The sequence below is a fragment of the Heloderma suspectum genome, chromosome 3, assembly GCF_057233095.1.
Source record: "Heloderma suspectum isolate Gila_16-S chromosome 3, 16-S_ref, whole genome shotgun sequence".
Lineage (NCBI taxonomy): Eukaryota > Metazoa > Chordata > Lepidosauria > Squamata > Helodermatidae > Heloderma > Heloderma suspectum.
The window spans coordinates 25905019-25932128 of NC_139460.1; positions in this window are offsets into that span (position 1 = coordinate 25905019).

Consider the following 27110-nt stretch of genomic DNA (forward strand, 5'->3'; position numbering starts at 1 on the left):
CTGAGCTTAGCTGCAATCCTCATGGTAGCTGTGGTGGGAATGAATTTTCCAAGCAACAATATATTGTTCCATGTTGGAATGCAAAGTATTTGGGATGACTTGGTCTGGAATGGGCAATTAAGACCTATTCACTTTACCAAAAACATGCTCCTGATGGCGATGAAAACTCCAGAACTGGTTTTTTGATATGGATCGACACAGCTGCCTGAAATTTTAGGGCTACCCTTGGAGACTGTCACAATGAGCTCCTGCGTTTCCAAATTTACCACTACACCACTCTCTCTCTCTCTCTGTGTGTGTGTGTGTGTGTGTGTGTGTGTGTTTCAATCCAGCTGGGTGTGTGGATATTTCTGTTGGAGAGGAAGGGGGGAGATATAATGAAGGAGCTCGGGGAAGGCTAATGGGTAATGTTGGGGCACTAAGGGAGTGTGCAAGGGGGGTGTTTAAATAAGAAGGGATCTGTCCATGAATGGGTAAATGAATGAATACAATGCAAGTTATATTGAGCAAGTGGAATGGACACAATATTAGTCAAATCTAAAAATCTTAATTGTAATTAACTTTTTTTGAGTGACTGTCCCTAGCTCAGCCCTTCAGACATGCTAAAATTAGTATATTAGTAGTTTGCAGTGCCATAAAAAAATCTAAACAATGTAAAGGAAGCATATTCTATTGAGTTGTCATGTCTTAAAATATTTACCCAGTATTCTAGTAAAAAAAAAAAAAATCTAAGTAAAGCCTTCAAGTTGTTCGAATATATTCTTTAAGGCACATGGAGGGAGCAATCCTATGGCCACTAGACACTGTCTAGAGGGCCATAGGATTTTCCAGTTCCCAGAAACCGTGCTACCCGCCCCCTCCCCTGCCCCTGGTAGCCAGTGCGGTTCTTTCTGCACCAGCTACTTCTCCATGTTCAGAAACAGAGCACAGAGAAGGCGAAAAGGGGGCGGTCTCGGAAGCAGGGAGGGGAGGAGACCGCAGAAGCCACTTTACGAGGCTTCCCATGCGCCACGTGGAGTCTATCTCCATATGATTGTGCCCTAAGGCTGCAAACCTAATCTCACTCATTAAGGCAGAAGTGGGGAACCACAGCCAAATCTGGATTCCCCAGATGGTCACACCCCCTTTCCTGGCCATACCCCCTTTCCTGGCCATACCCCCTTTCCTGGCCACACCCCTTTTCCTGGCCATACCCCATTCCCCCCCAACCATCCATTATTTGGTGGCTTCCTGGCTTTTGTGTAATTTTTCCCCCATTGTAAGAGGTTGAAATGCCTCTCCATAGGTTTAGTTTACTGGATGACTGCAATGCATTATACATGGGGCTGCCTTTGAAAACGGTCCGGAAACTCCAGCTAGTCCAAAATAGGGCAGGAAGATTGTTATTAACAGGACTAGCCAACGAGATCACATTACGCCAATACTTTTCCAGCTGGACTGGCTGCCAGTCTATTTCCGGGCCCAGTTCAAAGTGCTGGTATTAACATTATAAGCCCTTAACAGCTTGGGGCCAGGTTATCTGAAGGATCACCTCCTCCCATATGTACCTGCCCACAGATCATCCTCAGCAGTTCTTCTCCATGAGCTCCTGCCAAAAGAAGTGAGGTGGGTGGCTACCAGGAAGAGGGCCTTTTCTGCTGTGGCCCCCTGGCTGTAGAATGAGCTCCCTAGAGAGGGTCACCTGGTGCCTATGTTGTACTCCTTCCGGCACTAGGTGAGGACCTTTTTATTCTCCCAGTATTTTAGCATTTTAGCTTCCTGGTTTTTTATCTTTGATGTTTTAAATCTGTATTGGATAGGGGCTCTGGATAGGGGTGAATGCTCCTTACTTGTTCTCCTCGACCTCTCAGCAGCTTTTGATACCATTGACCACGGTATCCTCCTGGACCACCTGGAGGGGTTGAGCATTGCAGACACCGTATTACGGTGGTTTTGGTCCTTCCTCTCCAGCAGGTACCAGAGGGTAGCACTGGAGAGGAGGTTTTGGACCCGTGGCCACTCACTTCTGGGGTGCCACAGGGTTCCATCCTCTCCCCAATGCTATTTAATATCTATGTGAAGCCACTGGGGGCTATCATCAGGAGGTTTGGGGTGCAGTGTCATGAATATGCGGATGACATGCAGCTCTACCTCTCGTTCAAATCTTCACCAGGGATGGCCGTAGAATCCCTGTCTAAATGTCTGGAGACGGTGAGTGGCTGGATGGGGCGGAATAAGCTGAAGCTGAACCCTGACAAGACCGAGGTATTTTTGGTGGGAGACAAGAGGAGGTTGGAGGATGTTGACCTGGTGTTGAATGTGGTACAACTACCCTTGAAAGACCAGGTCCGCAGCCTGGGGGTCATTTTAGACTCCCAGCTGTCCATGGAGGCTCAGGTATCAGCTGTAAGCTGGACAGCGCTGTACCAACTCCAATTGATATGGCGGCTGTGCTCCTACCTTCCCAGCCATCTGCTCCCATCGGTAGTACATGCCCTGGTCTCCTCTCATTTAGACTACTGTAATGCGCTCTACGTGAGGTTACCCTTGAAGACGGTTTGGAAGCTGCTGCTGGTACAGAATGCAGCGGCTCGTCTGATTAAAGGCAGCCGCCAGCGAGATCACATCACTCCAGTTCTGAAGGAGTTGCACTAGTTACCAGTTGTTTTCTGGGCCAAATTCAAGGTGTTGGTTTTGACCTTTAAAACCCTATATGGTTCCGGCTCAGCCTATCTTAAGGAGTGCCTCCAGCAACACCAGACAGGCCGCTTAACAAGATCAGCCTTGGATGGCCTTCTCTCTGTCCCATCAGCCAGGACAGCTAGACTGGTGAGGACGAGGGAGAGGGCCTTCTCTGTGGTGGCCCCCACTCTGTGGAACTCCCTCCCTAGAGAACTCCGCCATGCCCCGTCTTTAATGAGCTTCCGCCACGTGGTTGTTCAGGCAGGCATTTGGGATGGGTTAGGGTATTTTTAGAAATATGATGTTTTTAATGTAGAATTTGGTTGTTTTAAACTGTTTTTATTATTGTACATCGCCCAGAGTGGCTGGGTGACCAGCCAGATGGGCGATTAATAAATTCAATAAATAAATAAATAAATATTTTAAAACTCTGCATTGCTGCTAGGTTTTATTCTGATTGTACTGTTATATTGTGGTTTTAAGCTTTCATATTTTATATTGTTTTATGTTGTGCTTTGTGGTTTTAATTTCTGTAAACGGCCCAGAGAGCTTCGGCTATTGGGCAATATAGAAATGAATGAATGAATGAAAGAAAGAAAGAAAGAAAGAAAGAAAGAAAGAAAGAAAGAAAGAGTTACTGGCAAGAAGAGCTTTCAGCTAAAAGATGTTGACATTTTTGCCCCACCCCATTTGCTCTTGCCCTGCCCACCACTGGAATGCAGCCTCTGAGATCTTCTCTGAAACTGAATGTGGGCCGCAGGCTGAAATATGCTTCCCATCCCTGTACTAGAGAGTAAGCCTCATTGAACCCAATGAGACATACTTCCAAGCAAACATGCACAACTGGAATCCTATATCCACTTACCTGGGAGCAAGTGACATTGAACCTGTAGTGAATTTGGTTATGAAAGAATGGCAAGGAGTCAGGTGTGAACTGACACAGTGTCCTATATGCTGTTGGTAGTACATAGCCCTGTATATTGGGCAGTTTACTGTGGCCTTGCTAGAATTAGATTTCATCTTGCACAAAGCGTAGAAGGTATTGGGGAGAATCCCACAGCTGCAGGATCTCATTCTTTGAGAGAAGGATCCTGTGGGAACCTGAAGAAGAGCCCCCCACCCCACCCCGCCACTTCACCTGGGGGAAGGATTTGTTTCTCAGCTTGTGTGTTTCATGACATGCTGTGGAACTCAGGAGAGACACCTATAAAATCCAGGAGGCTGTTCTCACTCTGGAGGAGGCAGGGCATCCGCCTGCCAGAGACTGTAGGCCCTTGGAATGGCACCCCGTTGCATTCCGGGAACCAGTGGAAAGCCCATCCAAGGGGATTGTGATCTCCAATGGAGGGGCATGTTTTCATGTGTTGTTTATATCTGCATCCTTATTACAACTACGTATTCAATAAATTGTATGTCATTCTTTTACGCAAGTGGTCTGGTTTCATCTTGGAACATCTCTACACCAGCCTGAAATCCCGCATTTAAAAGGGGGCTTTCTGCTTCGCTTTTAAAAGCAGGATCACAACGGACTCCCTTTACACACGTTTCCTTTCCCCTCTCTCCCCCTCCTTCCCTGCCTCCTCTGAGTCTTTCATATGTTTCATTGATCTCATTCCTCTTATTGCAGCTTTTGCTCTTTTCACGGAGGGAACTCAAGCAGAACACAAGCGGTATAATTTGATACCTCATTATCTCCAATCTATTTAAAAACAGAGTAAAGTTATTTCATGCAGGAGACGCCCTGGAGGTTCACGATGTCATCTAAAGGGCCCGCAAAGTTCAGTGAGTGAGCAATCTCAAGAGCAGGATAAAAGCTCCATGCGAAGAAGCCCTTGGTACGCCAAGGATCTGTTTTGACTGTGCCCTGAGTGGATCAGGCCTCCAGAGCAATTCAGAACTCTATGGTACATACTTCTGAGTGGACATGTATAGAATTGCAATGCAAGTAAACTTCATGGATTTTTTCCCTAGTTCAACTGCTTTTGTCTATTGGAAAAGTTTTTGCAGCACATAAAATTAACAGGACATACTCTTTCTTCTTTGGGGGAGGGGGGGTTGTTCACAAAATGTAAATATGCCAAACCTGTTCTCCATCACTTTGGGGTAAGGAGGCATTTTCTAATTAATTTTTTTCCAGAAACCCTATGTCACTATTTATAGCTGCAATTGGAAATTAACCAGTGGGGAAATTTCAAGAAATCATAAACTTACAGTAGCCTCTCTGGAGTGGGGGGAAGCATTAATGGGATTTCTCTTGTAAAATATAAGGTCTTGCAAAAGAAATGTTGGGATTACGCTTTAACTATTTTAACATAGTTTGCACCTGAGCCATCTTCACATGATTTTATTTGTGCGCCTAGTACAAAGAATTGATCGTGTTAAGTGTCCTAACATAAGTGTCCCCTTCCAATAAGCTTTTTGCAATTTTCCCTCCACCAACATTTAACTAGCAAAGTCAATGCGTGCACATTTTATTGTGATTCTCTAGCCTGTAAAGAGAGATTTAGTTCGGAAAATGTGCCATTCCGCCCCCCCTCCGCACCGCCCATCACACTGTTCTATTGTGCTGCAGTAAATAGGCTGTGTTCAATAGTTTGAAGCCATTCCATTGCAACTCCTTTTTGCTAACTTCTTGAAGGCTTCAGGAATGGAACAAGATGAGGAGGGTGAGGGTTGAAGAATGGCAAATTAGGCATGTAAAGTTAAGCTCCAGGCCATTTTATGTTATATTGATTCAATTTTACAAGTGTCCAAAAAACAAAAAAAAAGTTCTATACAGCTACTGGGTTGGCAGTTTCCCAAGAAAAGTTAATTTTAGAGAAGGCAACTGTGGATACTGGTTTAGTCTAACAAAAATAAAATATAGAATATGCCAATGAACACTGACCAGAAACTAACTGTGATCCAGTGCAGTTGTCTGTGTAAAATGTGTAATGTGGGATCAACTGAAGTTTTGGAACACTTTTCAAGGACAGCCCATGTATAGCAGTATAGTAACCCAAGTGAGAGGTCTTCAGACCATACCTCAGCTTGTGAATCAGCTCCTCAGTGGGTGTGTTGAATTTAACGGTACTTACTTCTGGGTAAGCATGCATAGGATTGTGCTGTATGACTTCTAAAAGGCTTTAGACAAAGTCCCTCACCACAGGCTCCTGAGCAAACTTTCATGGGAAAAGAAGCCAGATCCTCTTATGGTTTACTAACTGCTTAACAACAGGAAGCAGAAGGCAGGAGTAAATGGGAAATTCTTACAATGGAGGAAAGGAAGTAATTTCAAGGATCTGTACCAGGTCCAGTGTTATTTAACCTGTTCATACATTATCTGGAGTCAAGGCTGAGTGGTGCAGTGATCTAGCTTATGGATAAAACCAATTTATTGGAAGTGGTGAAAACATAACTGAACTGCAAAGAGCTCCAAAAAGATCTCACTGAATTGGGTGAAAGGGGGGGGGGAGGCAAATGAGATTCAATGTAAGTATGTCAATGGCTACTAGTCCTGATGGCTTTGTGCTACCCCCAGTACCAGAGGCAGTGAACCTACATACACCAGTTGCTGGGGAACATGGGCGGGAGGGTGCTGTTGCGCTCATGCCCTGCTTGTGAGTTCCTGGTTGACAGCTGGTTGGCCACTGTGTGAACAGAATGCTGGACTAGATGGGCCCTTGGTCTGATCCAGCAGGGCTCTTCTTATGTTCTTAAGTGTTTGGGCTGCACTGAATTGGAAACTCCAGGTACAAAGGCCAGCTGCTGGGGTCAAACAACTGTGGCGGGGCTGTTGCCTTCATGTGGGCTTCTCATGGGAACATAGGATTGCCTTATACTGAGTCAGACCATTGGCCCATTCAGCCCAGTATTGTCTGCTCTGACTGGCGGTGGTTCTTCAGGGTTTCAGGCATGCATTTTTCCAGCCTTTCTGCATGTTAAGCACGTGCTTACCACTGAGCCATGGCCCCTCCCGTAAAAGCATCTTCCTGGCCGCTGTTGGAACCAGGATGCTAGAGTAGAAGCTCATTGATCTGTTCCAGGAGTGGACAACTTGTGGCCCTCCAGAGGTTTTTGCCTACAACTCCCATGATACCTCACTATTTGCTATGCTGGCTAGGTGTGATGGGGGTTGTCAGCCAAAACATCTGGAGGGTCGCATGTTGCCCTCCCTGGTCTAATCCATCAGAACACTTTCTGTGCTCATCTAAAAATATGATCTCAGGAACAGTTGCTACCTTATCTGTGACTGAGGAGAGCCTCATGTGGCGCAGAGTGGTAGGCGGCAGTATTGCAACCAAAACTCTCCCCATGACCTGAGTTCAATCCCAGCAGAAGCTGGTTTTCAGGTAGCCAGCTCAGGTCAACTCAGCCCTCCATCCTTCTGATTTCAATAAAATGAGTACCCAGCTTGCTGGGGGAAAGGTAGTTAGGACTGGGGAAGACAATGGCAAACCACCCTGCTATAGTCTGCCAGGAAAACGTCAAGGAAAACGGTGTCCCTCTAGGGGTCAGTAATGACTCGGTGCTTGCACAAGAGGAACCTTTCCTTTCCTATCTGTGACTGGCTGATGGACTCATTATCCTTCTGGTTTTCTGCCTGAGAATGGTTTAGACCTGACTGCTCAAATGTACAAGCAAAGTATTATATAGAACCAGCAGGAATTCACAGTGCACCAGTTCTTCGTCCATTTATTTATGCAAAGGGTGTTTCTGCTAGTAAAAGATACTAGCAGGCTGACTATTACAACAAGCTGGAATCTTTATGGCTAATCTGGAACATAAGGTCTTTAATCAGCTTTGTACAACTACTAATAATGGAGCGCAGATGCTACACTGGTGACTTAGTCCTTGCCATAGATAAAAATGATGTACAGCATATGGTGCTGTTTGATCAAGCAAAACCTTTCAAGACATTACCTTCATTACAGTTAGGGAAGAAAATCAAAGACTCCCTTTCTTGTATCTTAAGTAGATCATATGGTGCCCTTTAAAAGGCAGCACTTTGGGTAAATGTTTTGTAACTCAGCTTTGGTAGAGTAATCTACCATTGTTCCTTCTAATAGCAAATTCCAGTGGCTGAGTGCCAACATAGCCAATGTGTAAGGGTGATAGTAGCTGTACTCCAAAAACATCTGGAGAGCCCTGTTCTGAGGTGTCTCAAGACTCTGTCCATTTTGCTTCACACAGCTACTCTTCTTGAATGTATTCCTAAATTGCATTGGCTAGGATCCAAATCACTCTTTGGAAGGCATAAGTCTGGAGCCCACTCCCACTCCCTGCTAGATAAGTTGAGAAACCACAACTGCCATATTTTTCCTTAAGTTTATGGCTTTAAAACGGGGAAAGTCTATCTATGTCCTTCATGCAAAGTAACATGGAACTTAACAGCAAGCTACATCACCTTTGCATGGCTACACATGGCATGGTTACAAAGAAGATTCTTCTACAAAGCTGAACTCCTTTGCAGAAATCAAACACTTAGCAATATTTTAAACCACTCTGTAGAGCTGCATGGTGTTTTCTTTTTGTTAACACCTCACAAATTATTTTTGTTAGCATTGAGTCTGAGTATAAGTCATCTTAGCTCAGCATTAATGACTCAGTCTGCAAAATTAAAATGTGTCTCATGGGAATACTGATCTCATCTTTCACCTTAAATTAGCCTATTATTGTTTGTAATTTTCCTTTTTCACAACATTATCCAAATCATAGATGGGGCAAAAGAAGGAAGCGGGGCGGGGGGGCTTGTACATATCATGCTTACTGTGTGTGTATGAGGCTGGCACAGTATCTTTCCCTCCCAGTGGTTTCAATGGGGAGACCAAAAAATGTCTAAAGGTGATGGGATTATTTGGCATTGCTGGCTCCTGTTAAAAAGGCAGCTAGCAGAGAAAAACAAATGGCAGATAGAATGAGTGTTTACCAGTTCCACATGCACACAAAAGACTAAAAAAGAGACTACACTTTTCTAGGGATGTACGAAAGTCACTTACCTTTTTGCGGATTCTGTTCATGGTGCAGGGGAGGCGTTCCGTTCCTCCCCCCAGAATCCTCGATGGGGGGGGAGGCGATCCGGTCCTCCTTCCCGGAATTCTCAACAGCCGGCTGTGCTCCGTGGCAGCTCTGCGGAGCAGCCGGCCAGGCCCAGGCCAGGACCGTCCACAGCCAGATTTCTGGCTGCAGAGGGCTCTGGGTAAAAAAAAAACGCATACGCAAATGGCGGCGGCTATGGCCGCCGCCATTTGCGTTCCTTATTTTTCGCCGTACTGGGGCGAACTGGGTGCTATTTGCGTTCCCCTTTCTTGTCTTTGTCTTAGTCTACGTAAATATTTATGTAGACTAAGACAGCGAAAAATAAGGAACGCAAATGGTGGCGGCCGTAGCCGCCACCATTTGCATACGTGTGTGTGTGGGGGGGGGTTACCCAGACATGATAGGCTACGTAAGTCTTTACGTAGCCTATCACGTCTATGGGGGGAAAAAAAGAAAAAAACACAGCCTGAAAATGGCAGCAGCGGCAGCCGGTCAGAAGACCAGCCGCTGCCACTGCCAACACCGAAGCCGCCGCTGGAGCTGCTACCGTCCGAAACATCCGCCCCAGGTAAGTCTCGTCCCGGGAGGGATCCGCGGGGGGCGGGAGGGTGGCAGGATATTCTGCGATGGATTTCTGGGGGCCGAATGCACTGGCATTCAGCCTCACCGAGATCCGTCGTGGAATTCTCTGACATCCCTACACTTTTCCTTTAGTGAAGGAAAGAAAACAGCTTTACAGCGTAGGGTTTCAAGACTTTTGTTCAGTCCATTTTGTGTTCCTTTACACAGGCAGGAGAGAGAGAGCAAGCCGTGGGCTACCAGCAATGGAGGAAGGTCACACACAGAGAGGGAGGGGAGGAACAGGAAACCACTGTAGGCTATAGAGATCCTAAGGCTAGCTAGGCCCATGCATTAACTAACTGCAACACTGCTCCCTTCCTGTAACTTGCAGATGAGGTTGCTGGGCATCACACTTTAAGAAGGATGCAAACTGGAAAAGGTTCAGAAGAGGGCAACAAAGATGACCAGGGGACTGGAAACAAAGCCCTATGAGAAGAGACTGAAGGAACTGGGTATGTTTAGCCTTGAGAAGAGAAGCCTGAGGGGAGATATGATAGTGCTCTTCAAGGTCTTGAATGGCTGTCACAGAGAGGAAGGCCAGGATCTCTTCTCAACCATCCCAGAGTGCAGGACACGGAATAATGGGCTCAAGCTACAGGAAGCCAGATTCCAGCTGAACATCAGGAAAAACTTCCTAACTGTTCGAGCAATATGACAGTGGAACCAATTACCTAGGGAGGTGGTGGGCTCTCCCACACTGGAAGCATTCAAGAAGAAGCTGGACAGCCATCTGTCAGAGATGCACTGACTTAGATTCCTGCAATGAGCAGGGGGTTGTACTCAGTAGTCATATAGGCCCCTTCCAACCCTACTATTCTATGATTCTATGATTCCCAACAAAAGAACCCCCTGGTCATAGCCTAGGTCCCAAACACACACACACACTTTAGATTACTATGTTAAGCAACTACTTCACATTGCTTCATGATAAGGCCGGTCCTTTCCTGGGCTAATGTTACAGTCTTGCTTTCAGACTGTCAATCAGTTCTTTTCAGCATCTCTTAACCCACTCCTTTAAAAAAAAAAAAAGTTATTTAACTCTGACATTTCAGAATACTTATTTAGGGTACAATCCTATGCATGCTTAATCAGAAATTAGTCCTTCAACTCTGCCTGGGGCATGCTGGGAATTGTAGGACTTTTTCTGTCTAAACATGCATAGGATTGCACCCTTGTTTGATTTGTACCCTGCCTTTCTACCAAGAAAAACAGTACTCAAGGCGGCTGTGTTATTTCCTTGCATAATTTATTATTGCCTTTTGGACTCAGGGAGGAGGTCACTAAGTTCAGGATCAATTATCAATTAAGATGCTTTCAAAAATCCTAAAAATACATGTGTGTGGTGGTGGTAGCGGTGGTGGTGAGGAATAAATATGCCCAGCACTCAAAAGACTCATGTCAGACAAGTCTCTGTCAAAACTGTAAGTGGGGAGAGCATTGGTGGTAAATCCTCCCACTGGAGAATTTAGTGCCTGAATTCTAATAAAGCAAAACACAATTAAACATCTTGCCCTGTTACTGTTATGTAACTGAAGACAGGTTTATTTAGATGGATTTATTGACCTTCAGCGTGCGTGGATTTTAAAGTAACAGTTTAACTTGCTTATGCCTATTATTTATGATAATGCAATCTCTAAATTTGCCTACTTGAACTAATGCAGCTGCAAAATGTTTTCTTTAAAGAGAAAGTACCATTCCTTTAAATGGCTTTCCGTGATGGGCTTGTCAATGCAGAACAGATTTAATCGTTCCTAAAGTTGAATTTTTAGCATGTGTTGAGCAGGACTACAATTAAACAAGCTTTATAGCAGTAATTGTATAGCAATGAAGTAAGGCGTTGCGTTCAGGCCTCAGTGAGTGCAAAGTGCTTCTGGCTCTCAGAATGCATATGTGCTACTTGATGGCCAGACATATACAATCCACATAGGCTCCTTCATGATACTAGGTTTGTTTCCACTGGGTATCCTGTTCCATGTATCTACTATTAATTATTTATTTGTTTATTTAAAGCATTGTTATCATCCTCAGCCAAAAGGTTTCCTGGATTGGCTTACATACAGTCCATAAAGGCATGCCACCCCCCTCCTGCAGGCTTACAATCTAAAAAGACACAACAAACAAGGGAAAGGGGATGGGAAGGGAAGAGAAGAGGAAAAAATTAAGGAGTTTTTCAGCAGGGCTGGAGAAATGGCCCTGCTTCTCCTCTCTCTCTCCCTCTGCTGCAGCCTGCTGGAATGGCTGGCTGCTTATGGTGACACTAACCCCTCAAAAGGACCAGGGTGATATAATTACCCATAACACCTCCTGCTTTAGAATTCTTTGCCCATTGTAATGGTCAGCATCAAGGTCCATGGAGGAAACCTCAAAGTGGACATGATTCATTCATCCAATTAGCAATTGTACAGCTATCATTTTCCTAATTGAATAGCGGGGGGCAGGGGGTGGGGCGAAATCCAAATCAGGACCCTGGCAAGGAGCTGTGGGGAGGGGCTTTAACTTTTTGGGGTCCTGATCCAGATAATCTCCCTGTCAGGGTGGAAACTGAGCCCATAGAGCCCCAGAGCAGTTCTGATTCTGAGGAGGATCAGCAATCCATGGGAGAGGAGCCAGCTCATCCCTCACAAGCACAGCAGCTGGCAGAGATTCCTCCTGCCAGCATTCCTGGGATAGATAGTGACCCTGGCAGTGAGAGAGCGCTGGAGGGGGGCTTGCTGGATGCTCGGCGCAGACGCAGGGAGCAACGACAGATGGAGAGCACCGAAAGGAGGCGTTCCGCTCATTTGGCGTGCAAACAATGGTCGCGTCCTGAGGACCCAAGGGAAAGAGGGAGGATCTCTCCCTAGCCCATAAGTTCAGAGTCTTCCCGTGGTTCCCCTTCAAACAGGGACCAACTGTCTTACCTGGAGCGTAGACTACTCTGCTATCTTTCCCCAGTACTGTTCCTTGCTTAGTCACTAGTGATTAGTATCTGAAAGAGTCGTAAAGGAATAAAGGAATAAAGCCTTGGAAAGAATCCTCCTCATCTGTGTCCTGAGTTGGCTATTGGAAGGGACTGCAAGAGGCAGCTAAGACGCTCCTGACACTCCCCCCCCCACCATGCACCTGCTATTTGCATTGTAAATAAAGCTTCCATGGCCATAAATGGGACTTTCCTTTGAATGATAATAGCAGGGATAGGAGCCTCAATCTGGATTGGGGCCACAACAATGGGTAAAGGGATAAAGCCCCCCCCACACACACACACACACATCAGGTTTTATCTACATCAGGGCTTCTGCACCTGATAGTTACACTTTAAAAGCCATTCATACAATTGTTAATCATATGAAGAGTGTCTAGTTTGGCCCTCAAAAGTCCAGTATTGGCCTCCATAATCCAGCAAAGGATACAGAATTTTGAGTAAAAGCCCTTTATCTTAGAAATAAAATATTTGAGCATAAGGCATGGTATATAAGAAGCTGCCTTATTCTGGCCTAGTTCACATGTAACGCTAACCCATGGGTATGGGTTGTTGAATTCTGGGTTGTCGTGATGTGTGAATGTGGCTGCACTAACAAACCATGTCTTGTTAACCACAAACAACCCAGAAAGAGAACCCATGATTTGTTGGTGGGTTGTAAACTCTGGGATGTTTAAACCATAGATTGTCATTACCTGAAAATTTCTATGGATTGGATATTAACAGCTCAGTCCTATCCACCTTTACTCAGAAGTAGGTCCCACTGTGTAGACTCAGGACTGCAGCCTTAGGGTAGAAAACAGATACTGTTCCGTAAGGAACTCTAAGGGCCAAAACAGTCATGACTTTAAATCTCTGTGTGTCAGCTACATCGTTTTCTCATTATAACTCTAGAGTAGATACAGGGAACCCAATCTGGATCTTAAAAGCCCCTGCCCCACATGCTAGGGTCATGATACTGATCAGCCCTCCTGCATGTACTCTAGAGTAAAAATGTAGGGAGATGTACCTTCTAGCCACAGATAGAACGTATTGTCTGTTTGGGGCCTGACAGTTGACACTGATGATGTGATCCAACATGATTGAAAACCCTGCCTTTCCTTTGTCTAACAAAACAACAACCTTGAGGCAAGATGTCCAAGGCAGAAGTGATGTTTCCATCGCAAAGTGATACAGTCACAGGGTAAATAAGGTACAAGTAGAAAGACGTTAAATTGACTGATAACCAAGACATTTGCTAACACTGGACATAGGGCTGGCATCAAAGGTAGGCATGATTGGACACCTGCTGAGGGCCCACACCATAGCAAGGGCCCACTGACAAGGGGCTTCATCACACAAGGCTAAAAATACTGCAGTTTACCAGGGCTTCTGCTTCCGGAATCTTTGCGGGATTAGATCAGGTCCTTTCCACATGGCTATGTGTTTCATTACAAAGCCACTAGGTGGTGATGTTGTTTAATTTTCAGTAAAGTGACTTTAAACAGTATACCCTCATTTGCATCAACTCCATGGTGGGAGGAGGGAAAATGTCAGACTTTCATCATCATGGAAAACAATGCAGTAGAGCTCACAAAGAGTGGGAGGTGCCCTGGAGGAGGACTGCATCGTGTACAGGACCCCCAAACTTCTGTGAGTAAGCAATCTCCATAGCAGGATAAAAGGCCCATGTGAAAGAGCCCAAGAGCTCCTTAGAGCTCCTCCTTTTCACCATTGCAACCTGCTTGTTTACTTGCCTCTCACTCTGGCCCAGAAAACAGTGGTGGTGAGAAGGAGGAGCAGTAGATACCCCTGCCTGCTTGCTCACTGGCTCTCTCTACCTGTCAAGCAAGCAAGTGGTAGCAATGATGAGAAAGGGGAGGAGGTGCAATAGCAGCTGGTGACAATGGCAGTGAGAAAGCAGACTCACTGGGGGAGGGGTGTCTTGCTCAAGGGCCTTCAAAGACCTGGAGCAGGCGTGACTGGACACCATCTGATGGGGGCTCCCAAATTCTTTGGACTTGCCTTGTGAAATTGGAAGCCACTATTTATTTAATTTAATTCATTTAGATATTTTGCCCTTCCTCGCAAGGAGTCCAGGGCAGCTAACAACTGATATAAAACCAATGCAATACATAAACACCATTAAAATCACAACTCTCAAATTACAAATACATAATAAAATAGAATAAAACCATCACTGCAACATCAGAAAATAGATAAAACACTCACCTATACCCCAAAAGCTTCCACAGATAAATATGTCTTTAACTGGTGCCTGAATAACTATATCATGAGAGTACAGAATCCAATGGTCTATCCGTTATAGATATAAATATAGACACACACACACAATTAAAATATTTCTTGGCCACCTTTCAGGGCAGAAGTTGTCCCATGGCAGTTTGCAGTGATAAAATACATAAAAACAGTTACACTATTTAAAATGATAAAAAATATAAAGATAGTAAAATACCAATAAAAACAACAAGAAAAGCCAACAATAAAACCAGCAGCAACAACAATGGCAATAATAATAATAATAATAATAATAATAATAGTTGATATTGGATGTTACAGCCCTGAGAAAGGACATCATTATCATTGTGAATGCTCTTTGAAATATTGCAGTTAAGGCACATGCTGAACTGATGACAAACACCATTGACCAGACGTGGAGCCCTTTGATGATTTCTCTTCTCGCCTCCCTTTTGTCTGATGCTCAAAAACAAACCTCCCAGAGACTAATGGCTGATTTCCCTGTTAAAACTGTCCCTTTAAAAAAATGTAACAGACCTTGCCAGGTTAAAAGCCCTTCCTCTTAAAATACTGTAAAGATCATCGTGTTCTTTCTTTCCATTTAAAAAAACAAAACAAAAATCAACACTGGCTAGAAACCAGCAGCCATGTTAAAAGTTGTGGGATTTCTGATTCCAAGGGGTCAGAATAGCCATATACGGATTATTATGCAGCCAGGGCCTGCAGGAGAAGCCACCACCACCACCACTGGGGAAGAGGCGTGCTTGCCGCCGCTGGGCCTGCTGCTGCCGCCGCTGGGCCTGCCGCCGCCGCTGCCGGGCCTGCTGCTGCCGCCGCTGCCACCACCACCAGGCCTTCCTTGTGGACTTCTGCCTGGTAGACCGCCAGTCCCTGCAGGACCAGGCCCCCAGGTACCGAGCCAGCTGTGCTGCTCCACCTGCCCCTCCCTGGAGGGGCTACATAAGCTGGCTGGCTGAGGTGGCCTGGGAGAGCCAGGGCCTGCAAGAGAAGCCACCACCACCACCACCACCACCGGGGAAGAGGCGTGCTTGCTGCTGCTGGGCCCGCTGCCTCCGCCACCACCGCCACTAGGCCTTCCCTGTGGACTCCTGCCTGGCATTTTTAAGGGGATTTTAATTGTTTTGTTTGTTTGTTTTATTTTGTTGGGGGGGATTTTGTTGTGTTTTTAGGGGTGGGTAGCCTGCCTGATAGGCGGGAGCGAGGGGGCATGTGTCCACCTGATGGAGGCAGTGGGGGGAGTGTTGGGGGCCAGAACATACCGAGGCTGGGCGGCAGGCGCTGGCGGAGCACTAGGGGCAGGCCATGCCAGGTAAGGGGAACAAGGGAGAGATGTGTAGTATCTGTCCCCTGCTCCGGGCCTGTTCAGAGCCAAAGGATGGCTGGGGGAGGCATGACCCCATCTTCTGGCCTTCGTTTGCTGCTCTGCAATGCCAGGTCTGTTACCCAGAAAACCTCCCTCATCCATGACATGATCCTGGATGAGGGTGCAGACCTGGCATGTATTACGGAGACCTGGCTGGCAGAGGCTGCTGCTCCAACCCTTGCAGCCATGTGTCCAGCTGGATTTTCGTATGCACAGCAGCCGAGGGCTGGGGATCGGGGAGGGGGAGTGGCTGTTATCTACCGAGAGTCCTTGGTCTTCACCAGACCCCCTCTCCGGGAGACCAAGGTTGCTGAGTGCATGTACTGGAGGTTGGGCCCGAAGGGCAGTCTGGGGATTCTGCTCGTGTACCGTCCACCCCGCTGCACGACTGACTCCCTGGCCGAGGTGCTTGACGTGGTCTCTGATGTGCGTGTACAGTCCCCTAACTTACTGGTGTTGGGGGACTTCAACGTACATTCGGAGGCCATCCTCACAGGAGCACCTCGGGACTTCATGGAGACCATGGCCTCCTGGGAGCTGCACCATATTCTAACTGGGCCCACCCATGTAGCCGGTCATGCACTAGACCTTGTGTTTGTTTCTGGAGAAGCGGGGAGTGATCTGGAAGTCGGGGGTATATCCACCACCCCCTTGTCATGGTCAGATCACTATCTGGTGATGTTGGACTTCTCGGTTCCACAACCCCTCTGCAGGGGTGGAGGACCCATTAAAATGGTCCGCCCCAGGCGTCTTATGGATCCAAATGGATTCCTGAACGCGCTTGGGGATTCTCTGGGGCATGCCAACGGCCACTCGGTCGAGACCCTGGTGGGTGGCTGGAATGCCGCAATCACCGGGGCATTAGATCGGGTGGCTCCGAAACGCCCTCTCCCCCTGAACAGGGCTTGGACTGCACCATGGTTCAATCCGCAGTTACGAGCTCTGAAACAGGAGGTGAGACGGCTAGAGCGCCGGTGGCGGAAGTCTCGCTCCAAAGAAGATCAGACACGGGCTAGAGCTATATCTTCAGCCTATCACGTGGCGGTGAAGGCAGCAAAAAAGGAATATTATGCTGCCTCCATCGTGTCTGCAGAGTGCTGCCCCAGGAGGCTGTTCCAAGTGGTCCGGAGCCTGGTCGGTCCTGTGGCTCCGGAACCACTGGAGCATTCTAAGGCCTCCTGTAAGGCTTTGGCAAGGCACTTTGCAGATAAAATTGATCAGATTAGGTGTGTTACTCTGCACGCTGTGGATACAGTTAGTGAGCAAGAGGCGGCCTGTGGCAAACCAGTTTTGTGGGATCGGTTCCAGCTTCTTCCTCCTGATGAAGTGGACAAGGTGCTTTCATCTGTAAGGCCGACCACCTGCTTACTTGATCCTTGCCCATCTTGGCTTATTATGAGCTGCAGAGAGAGACTGGGTGAAGGGATCAGGGCGGTGGTGAACGCCTCCCTTGAGGAGGGAGTGATGCCAACAGCCCTCAAGGAGGCAGTTATAAGACCACTCTTAAAGAAGCCCTCCTTGGATCCTCAAGTTCTGAACAACTTTCGCCCAGTCTCAAATCTGCCATTTTGGGGCAAGGTGATTGAGCGGGTGGTGGCGGTGCAGTTGAAGGCACACTTGGAAGAAACTGATTATCTAGACCCATTTCAGTCGGGCTTCAGGCCTGGGCATGGGACAGAAACGGCCTTGGTCGCCTTGGTGGATGATATGAGGAGGGCTCTGGATAGGGGTGAATGCTCCTTCCTTGTTCTCCTCGACCTCTCAGCGGCTTTTGATACCGTTGACCACGGTATCCTCCTGGACCGCCTGGAGGGGATGGGCATTGGAGACACTGTATTGCGGTGGTTCCAGTCCTTCCTCTCCGGCAGGTACCAGAGGGTAGCAGTGAGAGAGGAGGTTTCAGACCCGTGGCCACTTACTTGTGGGGTGCCACAGGGTTCCATCCTCTCCCCGATGCTATTTAACATCTATGTGAAGCCACTGGGGGCTATCATCAGGAGGTTTGGGGTGCAGTGTCATCAATATGCGGATGACACGCAGCTCTACCTCTCATTCAAATCTTCACCAAGGTTGGCCGTAGAATCCCTGTCCAAATGTCTGGAGACGGTGAGTGGCTGGATGGGGAGGAATAAGCTGAAGCTCAACCCTGACAAGACCAAGGTACTTTTGGTGGGAGACAAGAGGAGGCTGGGGGATGTTGACCTGGTGTTGAATGGGGTACGGCTACCCTTGAAAGACCAGGTCTGCAGCCTGGGGGTCATTTTGGACTCCCAGCTGTCCATGGAGGCTCAGGTGTCAGCTGTGAGCCGGACAGCGCTGTATCAACTCTATCTGATACGGCAGCTGCGCCCCTTCCTTCCCGACCATCTGCTCCCATCGGTAGTACATGCCCTGGTCTCCTCTCGTTTAGACTACTGTAATGCGCTCTACGTGGGGTTACCCTTGAAGACGGTTCGGAAGCTGCAGCTGGTACAGAACGCGGCGGCTCGCCTGATTAAAGGCAGCCGCCGGTGAGATCACATCACTCCAGTGCTGAAGGAGTTGCACTGGTTACCAGTTGTTTTCCGGGCCAAATTCAAGGTGTTGGTTTTGACCTTTAAAATCCTATATGGTTCCGGCCCAGCCTATCTTAAGGAGCGCCTCCAGCAACACCAGACAGGCCGCTTAACAAGATCAGCCTCAGATGGCCTTCTCTCTGTCCCATCAGCCAGGACAGCTAGACTGGTGGGGACGAGGGAGAGGGCCTTCTCTGTGGTGGCCCCCACTCTGTGGAACTCCCTCCCTAGGGAACTCCGTCATGCCCCCTCTTTAATGAGCTTCCGTCGTGCATTAAAAACGTGGTTGTTCAGGCAGGCATTTGGGGTGGGTTAGGGTATTTAAAAAAAAAATTATGGTAAAATTTTATTGTTTTAAATTGTTTAATGGGGGTTGTACATCGCCCAGAGTGGCTGGGTGACCAGTCAGATGGGCGATTAATAAATTTAATAAATAAATAAATAAATAAAATATTTTGGCATGGATCCAGACTTAGTCATGCTTAGAGTAGACCTATTGAAATCAATGGGACTTAACTTGGTCATGCGTTATCTGTCCCATTTATTTTAATGGGTCTACTGTAAGCAAGGCTAAGTCTGGATTCGACCCATTATTTTATAGAAAAATAATTAGGCACATCAGGAGTTGCCTTATACTAGGTTGAAGACATTTTCCCCTCTGGTCTAGCCTTCCTCCACATGGTGTTCTCAAGATGTTTTGGACCAGCACTCTCATGGCAACAGGGTAAACTAGATGTGATGTTAATTTCGTGAATGGAATTAATGTGCACACTTTTTGTTATGTAAACTGCAGCCATGGAGAAGCCTACCTAACCTCAGGATCATGATGCATGGGGAGGGGATGTTTAACTCCCTCTCTATCTCTTTCTCTCCCTGTCACAGTCCCGAGAAAATAGCAGTTTTCAGGGATAGAGGGAGAGGGGAGTCAGTTCCATCTGTGCAGCTGTTTTATCTTTCCCTCGTCAACAGTTTTTTGTGGTAAGAGGGAGCAGAGCAGGGGAGGCTGGTGGCTCCAAGGTGGAGATTCTATTCTGGGTTTTAGTTACAACCAGCTGGAAGTCTAAATGAGCTGTCCAAGGTACTGGGCCCATTTCGGGGATAGAGCTCAGCACCTTGGATAGCTCTATTAGAATTCTGGCTGGTTGTAACTAAAACCCAGAATGGAATCTTCGCCCCACTGACATCGGATCCACCAGCCTCCTCTGGAGCAGAGTGAGTCCAAGTCTCCGTAGGCCAGATGGGGAACCTCTGCACGCTAGATTAGGCCTGCAGGTCAGAGTTACCGCACCCTTGCATTATGCTCATGATGATTAATACCAATATTAATTATTATTAATGTTCAATAGTTACTTTTAACGTTCAATGGAAATCTCTTCCTCCTGCCCCTTTCCCAAATTTAATGCCGCAAACATGTCTCAGGGAAAAGCAGCTGGAACATTGTGGGAAGGAATGGGAGGGAGTTAGCCACCCTCCCTCCTGCTCCTGCCCCCCAGTTCTCTGCTGCTGGTACCCCCTTGTTGCTTTGTGGTAGCGAAGTCGTGGTGGGAGTTCAAAGACCCACGTTGGCTGCCGAACATCTCATTCCAGCCATAGCCATGATCTGCGTGGGAGAGAAGCCTTGCTGAGGACATCAGCTACTAAGCAACTCCATTCAGATTCAGTGTGTCCTTAAAAGGATTAATTCTTGGGTGTCACCTCACATGATGCTACGATTTGTCACCGGCAATTAGCCTACACTGATATAGCTCCACAGGGCACTTGGATCCTGTGTACCCAAGTAAGGAGACTTCATCTTAAAAGCTAGCATGAGGTAGGCTTGGAACAAAATCTTCCTGGCTGTGGAGAGTAGAAGTGTGTACTGGGCTAGATGGACTTTATACCAAGCTAGATGATTTGTCTCTCCACCCTTATACTGTGTATACTCTGACTGCCAGAAACATTCCAAGGTCTTTCTCAGTCTGCTACCTGAAATCCTTCAACTGAAGAATGGCCTGCAGAATGGCCTGAAGAATGACTTTCACTAGTACCAGCCTGACTGTGCTTTAATATCGGCTTCAGAGGCCCTTCTCATATGCCCACCAGTGAGACTGGCAGATAGGGCCTTTTCGGTGGTGGCCCCACAGCTCTTGAGCAGTGTGCATGGTGGGGCGCCCCACCTGTGGAGTGCCCTTTCCAGAGAGGCTCACCTGGCCCCTATGATATGGTCTTTTGGGCACCAGGTGAAGAACTTTTTATTCCGCTGGCAATTTAAGAATGGTTTTTAGTGCTTTTAGATCTTCACATTGTTTTATTTTGCTGCTGGTTTGACTTTGGCTGCATTGTTTTTACTACTAGCTGCTGGTTTTATCTTGGTTTTGTTATATGCTGTTTGTATCATTGTTTCTTATTTGTATTTTGTTTTTAATTTACCAGTGCACCACCCAGAGAATCAACATCTTCTCCAGGGTATCCTGTCTTCTCATTATGTGGCCAAAGTACTTCAGTTTTGCCTTTATTATCATTCCCTCAAGTGAGCAGTCTGGCTTTATTTCCTGGAGTATGGACTGATTTGATCTTCTTGCAGTCCAAGGCACTCTCAGCATTTTCCTCCAGCACCACAGTTCAAAAGCATCTATCTTCCTTCACTCAGCCTTCCTTATGGTCCAGCTCTCGCAGCCATAGGTCACTACGGGGAATACCATTGCTTTAAATATGTGGACCTTTGTTGTCAGTGTGATGTCTCTGCTCTTCACTATTTTATCAAGATTTGTCATTGCTGTCCTCCCAAGAAGTAAACGTCTTCTGATTTCCTGGCTGCAGTCAGCGTCTGCAGTCATCTCTGTGCCTAGAAATACAAAGTCTGTCACTGCCTCCACGTTTTCTCCCTCTATTTGCCAGTTATCAATCAAGCTGGTTGCCATAATCTTGGCTTTTTTGAGGTTTAACTGCAACCCAGCTTTTGCACTTTCTTCTTTCACCTTCATCATAAGTTTCCTAAGCTCCTCCCCGCTTTCAGCCATCAAAGTGGTATCATCTGCATATCGGAGATTGTTAATGTTTCTTCCAACGATTTTAACTCCAGCCTTGGCTTCATCAAGCCCAGCACGTCGCATGATGTGTTCTGCATACAGGTGAGAGTATACAACCCTGCCGTACTCCTTTCCCAATCTTAAACCAGTCCATTGTTCCGTGGTCTGTTCTTACCGTTGCTACTTGGTAAGACAGATTCCTCAGGAGGCAGACAAGATGACTTGGTATCCCCACACCACCAAGAACTTGCCACAGTTTGTTATGATCCACACAGTCAAAGGCTTTAGAATAGTCAATAAAACAGAAATAGATGTTTTTCTGAACCTCCCTGGCTTTCTCCATTATCCAGCGGATATTGGCAATTTGGTCTCTACTTCCTCAGCCTTTTCTAAACCCAGCTTGTACATCTGGCAATTCTCGTTCCATGAATTGCTGGAGTCTACCTTGCAAGATCTCGAGCATTACCTTACTGGCATGTGAAATAAGTACCGCTGTTCAATAGTGTGAACATTCTTTAGTGTTTCCCTTTTTTGGTATGGGGATGTAAGTTGATTTTTTCCAATCTGGTGGCCATTCTTGTGTTTTCCAAATTTGCTGGCATATGGCATGCATCACCTTGACAGCATCATCTTGCAAGATTTTAAACAGTTCAGCTGGGATACTGTCATCTCCTGCTGCCTTGTTATTAGCAATGCTTCTTAAGGCCCATTCAACCTCACTCTTCAGGATGTCTGGCTCTAACTCACTGACCACACCGTCAAATCTATCCCCGATGTTATTATCCTTCCTATACAGATCTTCCATATATTCTTGCCACCTTTTCTTGATCTCTTCTGCTTCTGTTAGGTCCTTGCCATCTTTGTTTTTGATCATACCCATTTAGGGGTGGACGAAAGTCACTTACCTTTTCTCGCAGCTTGTTCGCGGTGGGGGGGAGCGCTTCGCTGCTCCCCCCGCGAAGTTCAGGCCGGGGGGGGAGGCTTCCCGCCTCGCCCGGCCGAAATTCAGGCCGGGGGGCAGGCTTCCCGCCTCGCCCGGCCGAAATTCAGGCCGGGGAGGAGGCTTCCCGCCTCGCCCGGCCGCGAACACGAAAGTAAAAGAAAAAAAAAAGAAAAAACGCCCCCTGATAGGCTACGTGACGATTCACGTAGCCTATCACGGCTAGATCTGCAAAGTCAGCCGTGATAGGCTACGTGAATCGTCACGTAGCCTATCACGGGTGACTTTAAAAAAAAAAAAAAGCGCGTACGCGAATGGCGGCCCCCATAGGGAGCCGCCATTCGCGTTCCTTATTTAGTTGCTGTAGTCTACGTAAATGTTTATGTAGACTACGGCGAAAATAAGGGCAACGCAAATAGCGTTACCCTTATTTTCGCCGTAGTCTACGTAAACATTTACGTAGACTACAGCGACCAAATAAGGAACGGGAATGGCAGCTCCCTATGGGGGCCGCCATTATCCGTACACACTTTTTTTTTTTTTTAAGTCACCCGTGATAGGCTACGTGACGATTCACGTAGCCTATCACGGCTGACTTTGCAAATCTAGCCGTGATAGGCTACGTGAATCGTCACGTAGCCTATCAGGGGACTTTTTTTTTTTTTCTTTTATTGCAATGGCGGGGGCGGCAGCCGGTCGAAAGACCGGCTGCCGCTCCCGCCCCGCTCGAACACCCGACGAACCGCCAGCCGGACCCGCCGCCGGGAGGGACATTCAGGGAAGGTAAGTCCCGTCCCGGGGGGTGTGTGTGGAGGATTTCTCCCCGAAACGTGTTCGGGGGGCCGAACACGTTGGCGCTCGGCCCCCCGAAGTTTCGGGGAGAAATTCTCCGCCATCCCTATTTTGCCTGGAATTTACCTCCAATGTTTCTAGTTTTCTGGAAGAGGTCTCTTGTCCTTCCTATTCTATTATCTTCTTCCACTTCCGCACATTGCTTGTTTAAAAATAATTCCTTATCTCCTCTGGCTAACCTCTGGAATTTTCCACTTAATTGGGCATATCTCCCCCTATCACTGTTTCCTTTTGCTATCCTGCTTTCTTGGGCTGCTTCCAGTGTCTCAGCAGACAGCCATCTTGCCTCCTTGGTTTTCTTTTTGTTTGGGATGTTTTTTGTTGCCGCCTCCTGAACAATGTTGCGAACTTCTGTCCATAGTTCTTCTGGGACCCTATCTACTAAATCTAGTCCCTTAAATCTATTCTTCACCTCCACTGCATATTCATTAGGAATATTACTGAGCTCATATCTAACTGATCTGTGGGTCTTCCCTGTTCTCTTTAGTCTGATCCTAAATTGTGCAATAAGAAGTCTGTGATCTGAACTACAGTCAGCTCCAGGTCTTGTTTTTACCGACTGTATAGATGTCCGCCACCTTTGGCTATAAAGGATGTAATCAATCTGATTTCGGTGTCGACCATCTGGTGAAGTCCATGTATAAAGTTGTCTTTTAGGTTGTTGGAAGAGAGTGTTTGTTATGCGCAGTGAGTTGTCTTGGCAAAATTCTATCAGCCTATGTCCCACTTCATTTTGTTTTCCCAGAGCATGCTTGCCTGTAATTCCAGGTGTTGTTTGACGACCCACCTTAGCATTCCAGTCTCCTGTAATGAAAATAACATCTCTTTTTGGTGTATTATCCAGGAGGTGCTGCAGATCCTCATAGAACTGATCTACTTCTGCTTCTTCAGCATCTGTGGCTGGGGCGTATATTTGGATCACTGTGATGTTAAATGGCTTACCCTGAATTCGAATTGAGATCATTCTGCCATTTTTTGGATTGTATCCAAGCACTGCTTTAGCCATTTTATTATTAATTATGAAGGCTGATCCATTTCTTCTGTGGTCCTCTTGTCCACAGTAGTAGATTTGGTGGTCATCTGATGTGAAGTGGCCCATTCCAGTCCATTTCAGTTCACTGACACCCAAACTGTCTATATTTAATCTTGACATCTCCCCAATAACCACATCCAATTTGCCCTGGCTCATAGATCTTACATTCCAAGTTCCTATGGTGTGTTGATCTTTAGAACATCGGATTCATCGTTCACCACCAGCACCATCGGCTGCTAGCCGTCCTTTCAGCTTTGAGCTAGCTGTGTCATCACATCTGGGGCTAGTTGAACTTATCCTCTGTTCCTCCCCAGTAGCATTTTGACCATCTTCCGACCTGGGAGTCCCATCTTCCGATGATATACCGACATATCTCTGGTTGTACTGATCCATTTAGTTTTCATGGCAAGAATACTGGGGTGGATTGCCATTTCCTTCCCCAAGGATCGTATTTAGTCTAACCTCTCTGCCATGACCTTCCCGTCTTGGGTGTCCCTTCACGGTTTAGCTCATGGCGTCATTGAGGTGCTCAAGCTCCAGCACCACGACAAGGTAACAATCTCCTCTGCTGGAGTTGTACACTAGTACCAAAACCTTAAACCTGGCCCAGTAATGAATAGGCAGCCAGTATATATGTAAAACAAACAAACAAATAAAATGAATACACTTGCCAACATAGCATAAAACATGATATCACATTGCAAGGGCTTGGATAAAATATCATAGTGCAGGAACTAAGATAATAAAACACAACAATATTAAAATAGTTAAAATAGTTAAGGGTGCAATTCTATCCATGTTTAGACCAAAAAAAAGTCTTACAGCTCCTAGCATTCCCCAGCCAGCATGGCTGGCTTGGGGATGCGGGGAGTTGTAGGACTTTTTTCTCTCTAAATATGGCTGGGATTGCACCCTAAAAAACTTTAATTTTTTGTAAAGCCTTTCTTAGTCTGGTGCCAGAAAGATAGCCGTGTGTTCATCAGGCAAGCTTCCCTTGGGAGAGCATTCCACAGCTGCGGGGCCACTATCAAAAAAAATCTTCTCTCTTTTTGCCACACTAAATTTGCCCCAAAAGGTGGCCTACAAATATTTTAAATAAACAAATAAATTATTATTATTATTATTATTGTTTGTTTGTTTGTTTGTTTACATACATCATTTCTATACTGCCCAATAGCCAAAGCTCTCTGGGTGTGTCACAAAAATTACAAGCCACAAATACAAGTTAATAAAAAAAATATAAAATAATTAACATACGAAATGTAAAAAACAATTTAAAACAGCTAAAAACAGTTACAATAAGATACTGCACCTGATAAAAACAATTGACTTATAGGCCCCATCATATGCCGTCAAGTGCCTGGAAGTAGAGGAAAGTCTTAACGTAGTGCTGGAATGATCACAGTGTTAGTGCCAGGTGAACTTCAGTGAGGAGAACATTTCATAATTGAGGGGCCACCACCAAGAAGGCCTTTTCCTTTGTTACCACCTTCCAAGCTTCCATCAGAGGAGGCACCCAGAGGAAGGCCTCAGAAGTTGATCACAGTGTCCAAGTAGGGTCATGTCAGGAGAGGCACTCCATCAGGTATTGCAGACCTGATCCATGTAAGACTTTATAGGTTAAAACCAGCATCTTGTATTGAGCTCAGAAACATACAGGCAGCCAATGCAAGCAGGCCAAAATTGGTGTTATATGCTCAGACCTTCTGGTCCCTGTTACTAATCTGGCTGTTGCATTTTGCATAACCTGCACGTCTGAACAGTCCTCAAGGGCAGGTCCACATAGAGCATATTGCAGTAATCTAACTTGAAGATTACAGAGCATAGACTACTGAACCCAGGTTATCCCTGTCCAGATAAGGGCATAGCTGGACCACCAGCCAAAGCTGGTAGAAGGCATTTTGTGCCACTGAGGCCACCTGAGCCTCAAGTAACGAAGATGGTTCCAAGAGAACTGACCCTTCCCCCCCCCCCAAGCTACAAGCCAGCTCCTTCAAGGGGAGTGTAACTCCATCTAGAAGAGGATGAACACCATCTATCCAGCCAGAAGAACCACCCACTAACAGCATCTCAGTCTTATCTGGATTTAGCTTCAGCTTATTAGCCAGTCCATTGTTACAGTCAGGCACCAATCTGGCACATCCACAGCCTCCCTAAACTGGAAGTAATAGGTTCTCCACTGAGGACCTCAGGCAAGGCACCTACATTACTGCTTAGCTATGGCACCTCTCCAAGATTTTGACTTCAGTTCAAAACTTAACAACGAACTCCATCCAATGTATTTGCATCACTCAGGGCAGCATATAGCAATTAAAACCAAAACAATACCATACAAGAAATAAAAGTAACAGCATAAAAAGAGAAACAGGCAGATAAAAACGTTCTCCAATGAGGGTCTAACCATATATATATATATATTTGGCCCAGCAAGACAAATAGGTGGTAGAGGCTGATTGCTCTAATTTTGGTGGGGGGTGAACCCATTCCGGGTTTCAGTAGATCCACCCAGAACTCTAAAGGAGCTGTCCAAGGTGCTTAACCCTATCCCCAATATAGGTCAAGCACCTTGGATAGCTCCTTTAGACTGGTTGTAACTACAACCCAGAATGGAATCACTGCTCCTCCAAAATTGAAGTCTCCCCTGTGTAAGTGGTCCCTGGAAGGTTACCTGCAAGAGAATGCTGCTTTCAGGGTATGAAAACGGTTCTATACCGATGGCCTACTCTTTTCTTAAGCTCCTGCTTGGTCTCCATCTCTTTGCCTAGACCAGGTAAGGACAACCACTATTGGGCTGGGAGGTGGATTACCCCCACACAGATCAAGCCAGTGGACCAGATAATG